General features: G+C 43.4%; 1 long non-coding RNA gene and 1 pseudogene across 2 annotated transcripts; one reads left to right on the top strand and one right to left on the bottom strand.

Annotated features, from left to right (window-relative positions):
- Positions 1 to 3744: 3744 nt before the first annotated feature.
- On the top strand, positions 3745 to 4317 carry LOC102414788 (annotated as a pseudogene).
- Positions 4318 to 5386: 1069 nt separating this feature from the next.
- On the bottom strand, positions 5387 to 9618 carry LOC123331142. Of its 2 annotated transcripts, none has more exons than XR_006640463.1 (2): positions 9553 to 9618; positions 5387 to 5596 (listed from the first exon to the last, which is right to left on the bottom strand). It is a non-coding gene; the product is annotated as an uncharacterized LOC123331142 (long non-coding RNA). The 2 variants fall into 2 exon arrangements; XR_006547627.2 differs by lacking the exon at positions 9553 to 9618 and adding an exon at positions 9138 to 9338.
- Between the last annotated feature and the right edge of the window lie 849 nt (positions 9619 to 10467).

The following is a 10467-nucleotide window of genomic DNA, read 5'->3' as shown; positions in this document are numbered from 1 at the left end:
GCCCCCAAAATCATAACCAAAGAACACATCAAATTTATAAAGTAGATCATTCAGTCCCTTAAAACAATTCCTAGCAAACTGCTTGCCCACTGGGACAGGCACCGCCTAGTCTAAATTGTTTGTGATGCTTAATTGAACACCATAGGCTAATGATTGACTAATTCAGAATTCCTGATACTTCAGACATATAGGGCTCTCATTCATTCATTCATTCATTCATCAAGCTTTCATTCAATATTAATTAAGTGCATGTCTGGCACCTGCCACGGATTGGGGATAGCATCGTGGTGAGCCCAGTGTGCGCTCACATGGAGGTGAGAGGCTGCTGTCAGTGCCATGATAGACACATTCAGGCTGCCCCGAGAGCCCAAGTCCCCAGGAAGGAAGAGAGACGGGAAGATATGAGGGATTTTTAGGAATCTGAATGGGCTGGGGTTGGCACTTGGGCCTAAAGCTGAGAAGAATGTGTTAAGAACAAGTCCCGATTTGTAGTTCAAGTTCACGTAACAAAGGTGAAAGCATAGACTATGGAGAACAGCGTGGGGGTTCCTTAAAAATATAAAAATAGGGGGAACCCACCCAGAGGCCTGATGAAAGAGAAGGGAAGTAAGCACCGGGTGAGGCCACTGGGCTGGTTTAGGGCTGCGTGAAGAGTGAAGCCTCAGTTTCAGGTGGTCTTTTTGCGGAGCTCCAAGCAGGGTGCGCTTCAACTTGCAGCTCCAGCGGCAGGGAGAGGAGGTTTAGCGTTGGGCTCTCCGGCTTGAGATGTGCTCGTGTGAGTCTCATGAAATCAGGGATGTCACCTGCCCGTGTCTCTGGGACCAGCGCCTGGCATGAGGCAAGAATACTGAAGCGAGTTGCCATTTCCTTCTCCAGGGGATCTTCCTGACCCAGGGATTGAATCTGCATCTCTGGGGTCTCTTTCATTGGCAGGTGGCTTCTGCACCACCTGGGAATCCTCAAATGAGATGGGTGTAGTCTCTGGGGAGTTTTGAGGAAAAGAATCAGTCACCAAAAGCACCCCTCCAGCTGCTGAATTGAGAAAGACTGGAGGTGGCAGGAATGGCAGCAGGCTCTGAGAGACAGGCCGACCAAAGGGTGCTGCTGGGAACCAAGGCGAGCGACTCTCTTCTCGAGACACTTTTCTTGGACAATGTGAAGTACTCCGGCTGCCATGGTTGTAATGGTCATTCATGTGCTAATGTCCCAAGTCTAGTTCTTCTAGCCTAAATCTATCTCCTGAGTCTCAGTCTCACATATCCAAAGATCTACTGGTCATCCCCTCTTTCAGTGGGTCAAGGGTGCCTCAGGCTGTGCTTCATTGTCTGAAACATTAGTCTCCTCCTGCGCTCCGTGTATTTCACTACTGAGGTCATGCGGCCAAGCCTCTTGCTAAAGGCTCTCTCTTTTAGAGGTCACTGCTAACTTACGTTAGTGGACAAATCTGTGCTGGCCCATGAATGCTCCATAAACACATCGTCATGGTTTTGTTGATCAGATCCTCTGCCCATACTGCTGGCTTGAAGGATTGAACATAGCATAGGTAGGTTTGTTTTGTTTTGTTTTTAAATTGAAGGATAATTGTTTTACAGAATTTTGTTTTCTGTCAAACCTCAACATGAATCAGCCATAGGTATGCATATATCCCCTCCCTTCTGAACCTCCCTCCCATATCCCTCCCCATCCCACCCCTCCGGGTTGATGCAGAGCCCCAGTTTGAGTTTCCTGAGACATGCAGCAAGTTCCCCACTGGCTATCTATTTTACACATGGTGATGTAAGTTTTCATGTTACTCTCTCCATAGGTAGGTTTAACTGGGACAGGATGATGGGGTGATGCTTTAGAAGACAGTTCAGGACAGGGTGCCATAGAGGTCAGGTGTTGAATACTCAGAGGATAGAGGATCAGAATTAGAGTGGATTCTTTATATTTTGCAGTTTTGACCAATAGGGGCTTTGACATTGGATAGACAATTCTGACTTTGTCACTTTTGTTACAAATAGTAAACTTACCATGAAGCCAATACACAAGAGTTAAGGCTCTGTAGATATTATAGAATTTTAAAATGTGAATTCAGTTTTCTTATATCCCTCTTGGGAATTTTTTTTGCCCACTCCCTATTATAATTTTAGAATTTAGCATTCATTCTTTTGACTTTAAGCAAAGGAGTTAATTTTGTTCTGGAAAGCATTTAGTTGGAAAGGTGTAAGATTCCCTGGTCTGTGATCTTTTTAAAAAACATATAATTTGTGTGTAAAGGAGCTTAAGAAATATCTTCATCTTTTTTTGTCTCTAATAAATGGTTTTTAAAAAGACTTCCCACGTGGTCCAGTGACTGGGACTCCACACTCCAAATGCAGGGGACCTGAGTTCGATCCCTGGTTGGGGAACGAGATCCCACATGTTGCAACTAAGCAACCAAATAAATAAAATAAGAAATATTAAAAAAACAAAACCTAAAAATAGAGCTACCATATGATCTAGCAATCCCACTCCTGGGCATATATCTGGAGAAAACTCTAATTCAAAAAAATACGTGCACACTAGTGTTCATTGCAGCCCTATTTACAATAGCCAAAAAAAGTTCAGTTCAGTCATGTCCGACTCTTTGCGACCCCATGAATCATAGCATGCCAGGCCTCCCTGTCCATCACCAACTCCTGGAGTCCACCCAAACCCATGTCCATTGAGTCGGTGATGCCATCCAACCATCTCATCCTCTGTCATCCCCTTCTCCTCCTGCCTTCAATCTTTCCCAGCATCAGGGTCTTTTCAAATAAGTCAGCTCTTCACATCAGGTATTGGAGTTTCAGCTTCAACATCAGTCCTTCCAATGAACACCCAGGACTGATCTCCTTTAGCCAAGACAAGAAAGCACCATAAATGTCCATCGACAGAGGAATCAATAAAGATGTGGTATATATACACAATAGGATATTATCCAGCCATAAAAAAGGCAAGAAATGATGCCATCTGCAGCAACATGGATGGAACTATAGATGATCACACTAAGTCAAATCAGAGAAAGACAAATACCATATGGTATCACTAATATGTGGAATCAAAAAGAAAATGATACAAATGAACTTATTTACAAAACAGAAATAGACTCATAGACTTAGAAAACAAATTTACAGTTACCAAAAGTGAAAGGGGGATAAATTTGGGCTTTGGAATTAGCAGATACAAACCACTGCACATTAAAGAGATAACAAGGACCTACTATATATCTGTATCCAAAATCTTGTAATAACTTATAATGGAACAGAATTTGAAAAAAATACTTACATGTATTTATAACTGAATCAATTTGCTGTAACCTAAAAGTAATATAATATTGTAAAACAATATTGTAAATCTACTTCCATAAAAAAAGAAAAAATGGTGCCATAAAGCATAATATAAAGTTGGCAACATAAATCACCATGATTTTTAAGATGATTTCTAAATCTATTGGTAAACATAGAAATATAGGAGGGGAGTTACTCAAAATGTCAGGGGACTGACTGCTTCCGAGTTAATATTTCTGAAGTTTAGAAATCTTATGTAAAAAAAAATAAATAAATAAATAAAATTTTTTAAAATAAATAAATAAATAAAAGATGAGGAAAAATAAAATAAAATAAAACCTCTCCACTATCAAAAAAAAAAAAGAAAGAAAGAAATCTTAAACTTCAGCTCTTCCTAGGCCTGCTAGTGTTGGCAGTGGCAACAAGTATTGGCCGCATCTGCAAGGTCGAGGCCATGTTCAGTTCCAGTGCTAAGATCGTGAAGCCCAATGGTGAGAAGCCGGATGAGTTTGAGTCCAGCATCTCCTAGGCCCTCCTGGAGCTGGAGATGAACTCAGCCCACAAGGCCCAGCTGTGGGAGCTGAACGTCGTGGCCGCCAAGGAAACTGAAGTTGGTGGTGGCTGGAAAGCTATCATCATCTTTGTTCCCGTTCCGCAACTGAAGTCTTTCCAGAAAATCCAGGTGCAGCTCATGTGTGAGCTGGAGAGGAAGTTCAGTAGAAAGCATGTTGTCTTCATCGTTCAGAGGAGAATTCTGCCTAAGCCAACTCGAATAAGCCTTATGAAAAATAAGCAAAAACATCTCTGACCACTGCGCATGATGCCATCCTGGAGGACTTGGTTTTCCCAAGTGAGATTATGGGCAAGAGAATCTACAAGAAGTTAGACAGTAGCCTACTCATAAAGGTCCATTTGGATAAAGCACAGCCGAACAACATGGAACGCAAGGTTGAAATATTTTCTGTTGTCTTATAAGAAGCTCACGGGCAAGGATGTTAGTTTTGAATTCACAGAGTTTCAGTTGTAAACAGAAATGATTAAATAAAATATTATTCACGATTAAAAAAAAAAATCTTAACTTCATAGTAACAATATTTTTGGAAGACACTTTAGCCCATAAGGCAACAGTACCCAAAAAAGGGATGCAGATTACAGTAAAGATTAAGGAATATTTACAAAGTCTACTGTTTCAGTTCAGTTCAGTCGCTCAGTCGTGTCTGACTCTTTGCGACCCCATGAATCGTAGCACGCCAGTCTTCCCTGTCCATCACCAACTCCCAGAGTTTATTCAATCTCATGTCCATCGAGTCGGTGATGCCATCCAGCCATCTCATCCTCTGTCATCCCCTTCTCCTCCTGCCCCCAATCCCTCCCAGCATCAGGGTCTTTTCCAATGAGTCAACTCTTCACATGAGGTGGAAGAATGTATTGAGTATCCATAATCAATTCATATAAATTAAAACTACTTGGTTTTATCTGCAAATGAGGACATAATGTTGCAAATATCTAATACCATAAATGCACTGAATTTTTGCGCACACACACACACAAAATCAAAACTCACATTATGTTATTTATTGCATTTTAAAAGTCAGAGAAAACTGTGGAATATATACAGAGATTTTGCATTTCTGGACATCATTATTGACCGGTGGGTAGGAGGGTGACAATAATCACTCACCATCAGAAGTGATCCTCGTTAACATCCCTCAGTATCCTCTGCTTGCTCTAGCTTCATCTTTCTTTCCAAATTGTGCTTGTCTCTCCACCTGGAATATCTCCTGCTCTAGAGTAAATGCCCTTTGTTCCATGTAATTTATAAGATTTTCATAACATCGAACAACATCTGACAAGGTTGTGTTTCATGTGTCTGTTACAAACCCCAGCCCGCTGTCTGGATCATGGAGCTCAGACCACTGAGACACAGCCCCTTGTATCTTGGCAAATCACATCCTTGTGCCCTGAAGCAGACTGCTCTTTCATTCCTGCGGTGGTGTGATGCCAAAATGGATAATCATAACAACAGAACTCTTTCAGAACTATCCCAGTGTTTGGATATCTTTGGTGTTTATCCTCTTAAAAAAAAATAAAACTTCTTTCAGGCAACACGTGTTTTATTGAGAGCATGTGAACAACGGTCACTGTACTCAAGGAGTGCACAGTCTCTTGGAAAAGATGAGATGAATGCACGGAATATCGCAGTACGTTTTCCAGGTGCGCGTGACAGAGCAGCAGAGCCTTTCAGTTCCGTGGGATCTCAGGGGAATGGTCAGATGAGGTTGCTATTGTGGGGACCTCAGTAGGGGCTGGAGGCAAATGAAAAGGCAGAGAAGTCCATCAGGAATAAAACAGGAGGAAAAGCTAGAGCTGGGCTTCCCTCCCTCAATGTAAAGAAATCCAAGCCACACCAAGTATCACCTCACACCAGTCGAAATGGCCATCATCAAAAAACCCACAAGCAATGAATTCTGGAAGGGGTGTGGAGAGATGTGAACTCTCTTACACTGTTGGTGGGTGTGTAAGCTGCTGTAGCCACCATGGACAACAGTATGGAGGTTCCTTAAAAAAACTAAAGATAAAACTACCATCAGATCAGATCAGATCAGTTGCTCAGTCGTGTCCGACTCTTTGCGACCCCATGAATCGCAGCACACCAGGCTTCCCTGTCCATCACCAACTCCCGGAGTTCATTCAGACTCACGTCCATCAAGTCAGTGATGCCATCCAGCCATCTCATCCTCTGTCGTCCCCTTCTCCTCCTGCCCCCAATCCCTCCCAGCATCAGAGTCTTTTCCAATGAGTCAACTCTTCATATGAGGTGGCCAAAGTACTGGATTTCAGCCTCAGCATCATTCCTTCCAAGGAAATCCCAGGGCTGACCTCCTTCAGAATGGACTGGTTGGATCTCCTTGCAGTCCAAGGGACTCTCAAGAGTCTTCTCCAACACCACAGTTCAAAAGCATCAATTCTTCGGCATTCAGCCTTCTTCACAGTCCAACTCTAACATCCATACATGACCACAGGAAAAACCATAGCCTTGACTAGACGAACCTTTGTTGGCAAAGTAATGTCTCTGCTTTTGAATATGCTATCTAGATTGGTCATAACTTTCCTTCCAAGGAGTAAGTGTCTTTTAATTTCATGGCTGCAGTCACCATCTACAGTGATTTTGGAGCCCAGAAAAATAAAGTCTGACACTGTTTCCACTGTTGCCCCATCTATTTCCCATGAAGTGGTGGGACCAGATGCCATGATCTTCGTTTTCTGAATGTTGAGCTTTAAGCCAACTTTTTCACTCTCCTCTTTCACTTTTATCAAGAGGCTTTGAGTTCCTCTTCACTTTTGCCATAAGGGTGGTGTCATCTGCATATCTGAGGTTATTGATATTTCTCCTGGCAATCTTGATTCCAGTTTGTGTTTCTTCCAGTCCAGCATTTCTCATGATGTACTCTGCATATAAGTTAAATAAACAGGGTGACAATATACAGCCTTGACAAACTCCTTTTCCTATCTGGAACCAGTCTGTTGTTCCATGTCCCGTTCTAACTGTTGCTTCCTGACCTGCATACAAATTTCTCAAGAGGCAGATCAGGTGGTCTAGTATTCCCATCTCTTTCAGAATTTTCCGCAGTTTATTGTGATCCACACAGTCAAAGGCATTGGCATAGTCAATAAAGCAGAAATAGATGTTTTTCTGGAACTCTCTTGCTTTTTCCATGATCCAGCGGATGTTGGCAATTTGATCTCTGGTTCCTCTGCCTTTTCTAAAACCAGCTTGAACATCAGGAAGCCTGGCTTGGAGAATTTTGAGCATTACTTTACTAGCGTGTGAGATGAGTGCAATTGTGCAGTAGTTTGAGCATTCTTTGGCATTGCCTTTCTTTGGGATTGGAATGAAAACTGACCTTTCCCAGTCCTGTGGCCACTGCTGAGTTCTCCAAATTTGCTGGCATATTGAGTGCAGCACTTTCACAGCATCATCTTTCAGGATTTGGAATAGCTCAACTGGAATTCCATCACCTCCACTAGCTTTGTTCGTAGTGATGCTTTCTAAGGCCCACTTGACTTCACATTCCAGGATGTCTGGCTCTAGGTCAGTGATCACACCATCGTGATTATCTGGGTCGTGAAGATCTTTTTTGTACAGTTCTTCTGTATATTCTTGCCATCTCTTCTTAATATCTTCTGCTTCTGTTAGGTCCATACCATTTCTGTCCTTCATTGAGCTCATCTTTGCATGAAATGTTGCTTTGGTATCTCTGATTTTCTTGAAGAGATCCCTAGTCTTTCCCATCCTGTTGTTTTCCTCTACTTCTTTGCATTGATTGCTGAAGAAGGCTTTCTTATCTCTTCTTGCTATTCTTTGGAACTCTGCATTCAGATGTTTATATCTTTCCTTTTCTCCTTTGCTTTTCGCTTCTATTCTTTTCACAGCTATCTGTAAGGCCTCCCCAGACAGCCATTTTGCTTTTTTGCATTTCTTTTTCACGGGAATGGTCTTGATCCCTGTCTCCTGTACAATGTCATGAACCTCATTCCATAGATCATCAGGCACTCTATCTATCAGACCTAGGCCCTTAAATCTATTTCTCATTTCCACTGTATAATCATAAGGGATTTGATTTAGGTCATACCTGAATGGTCTACTGGTTTTCCCTACTTTCTTCAATTTCAGTCTGAATTTGGCAATAAGGAGTTCATGGTCTGAGCCACAGTCAGCTCCTGGTCTTGTTTTTGCTGACTGTATAGAGCTTCTCCATCTTTGGCTGCAAAGAATATAATTGATCTGATTTCAGTGTTGACCATCTGGTGATGTCCAGGTATAGAGTCTTCTCTTGTGTTGTTGGAAGAGGGTGTTTGTTATGACCAGTGCATTTTCTTGGCAAAACTCTATTAGTCGTTGCCCTGCTTCATTCTGTATTCCAAGGCCAAATTTGCCTGTTACTCCAGGTGTTTCTTGACTTCCTACTTTTGCATTCCAGTCCCCTATAATGAAAAGGACATCTTTTTTGGGTGTTAGTTCTAAAAGGTCTTGTAGGTCTTTATAGAACCTTTCAATTTCAGCTTCTTCAGCGTTACTGGTTGGGGCATAGACTTGGATTACTGTGATATTGAATGGTTTGCCTTGGAAACGAACAGAGATCATTCTGTCGTTTTTGAGATTGCATCCAAGTACTGCATTTTGGAGTCTTTTGTTGACCATGGTGGCCACTCCATTTCTTCTGAGGGATTCCTGCCTGCAGTAGTAGATATAATGGTCATCTGAGTTAAATTCACCCATTCCAGTCCATTTCAGTTCGATGATTCCTAGAATGTCGACATTCACTCTTGCCATCTCTTGTTTGACCACTTCCAGTTTGCCTTGATTCATGGACCTGACATTCCAGGTTCCTATGCAGTATTGCTCTTTACAGCATCAGACCTTGCTTCTATCACCAGTCACATCCACAGCTGGGTATTCTTTTTGCTTTGGCTCCATCCCTTCATTCTTTCTGGAGTTATTTCTCCACTGATCTCCAGTAGCATACTGGGCACCTACTTACCTGGGGAGTTTCTCTTTCAGTATCCTATCATTTCGCCTTTTCATACTGTTCATGGGGTTCTCAAGGCAAGAATACTGAAGTGGTTTGCCATTCCCTTCTCCAGTGGACCACATTCTGTCAAATCTCTCCACCATGACCTGCCCGTCTTGGGTTGCCCCACGGACATGGCTTAGTTTCATTGAGTTAGACAAGGCCGTGGTCCTAGTGTGATTAGATTGACTAGTTTCCTGTGAGTATGGTTTCAGTGTGTTTGCCCTCTGATGCCCTCTTGCAACACCTACCATCTTACTTGGGTTTCTCTTACCTTGGGCGTGGGGTATCTCTTCAGGGCTGCTCCAGCAAAGCGCAGCCATTGCTCCTTACCTCGGACGACGGGTATCTCCTCATCGCTGCCCTTCCTGACCTTCAATGTGGGATAGCTCCTCTAGGCCCTCTTGCGCCCGCGCAGCCACGGCTCCTTGGACGTGGGATTGCTCCTCCCTGCCGCTGCCCTTGGCCTCGGGCTTAGGGACGTGGGGTAGCTCCTCCCACCCATCACCCCTGGCCTCAGGCTTGGGGCGTAGGGGTAACTCCTCTCGTCGCCTCCCCTGGCCTCGGGCGTGGGTTGCTCCTCCGGGCCGCCGCCCCTGGCCTCCGGCTTAGGGGCGTGGCGTAGCTCCTCCCGGCTGCAGCCCCTGACCTCAGATGCTGGGTATCTCCTCTCGGCCGCCCCCCCTGACCTCGGACGCGGGGTAGCTCCTCTCTGCTGTTCCTGCACCGTCACAGTCTGGTACTCTCGGCAGCTGCCCCTGACCTCATGGTCCAGCAATCTCACTCCTGGGAATATATCTAGAGAAAAACATGGCCCAAAGGATGTATGCACCCCAGTGTCTACTGCAGCCCTGTTTGCAATAGCCAAAACATGGAAGCAACCCGAATTCCATCTACAGAGGAACAGATTAATAAGGTGTGGTACATATACACAACGGAATATTACCTGGCCGTTAAAAAGAATGAAATAATGCCATTCACAGCAACATGGATGGATTGTCATATGAGTGAAGTCAGAGAGAGAAATAGCATATGATATCACATATGTGGAATCTAAAAAGACACAATACAAATGAACTTATTTATAAAACAGAAACAGACTCACGGAGAATGAACTTATGGTTACCAGGGTGGGAAGGGATAGCTAGGGAGTTTAGGACTGACATGTACACACTGCCATATTTAAAGTGAATAACCGGGATGGGGTGGGAGATGGGAGGAAGGATTATGAAGGAGGGGACGTATGTATACCTATGGCTGATTCACGTTGATGTATGGCAGAAACCAACACATTATTGTAAAGCAATTGTCCTCCAATTAAAAAGATAACAAAACATGAAATAGATAACCAATAAGGACCTACTGTATAGCACAAGGAATTCCGCTCAATGTTATATAACAATCTACATGGGAAAAGAATTTGAAAAAGAACAGATTCATGTATATGTGTAACTGAATCACTTTGTTATACGCCTGAAACTAACACAACATTGTTAATCAACTATGCTCTGTGCTTAGTTGTGTCCACCTGTTTGTGACCCCACGGACTGCAGCCCACCAGGCTCCTCTGTCCATGGGGATTTTCCAGGCAAGAATACTGGAGT

Source organism: Bubalus bubalis, chromosome 22 (genome assembly GCF_019923935.1).
Source record: "Bubalus bubalis isolate 160015118507 breed Murrah chromosome 22, NDDB_SH_1, whole genome shotgun sequence".
NCBI classification, from domain to species: Eukaryota; Metazoa; Chordata; class Mammalia; order Artiodactyla; family Bovidae; genus Bubalus; species Bubalus bubalis.
This window is presented reverse-complemented; position numbering and strand designations above follow the sequence as displayed.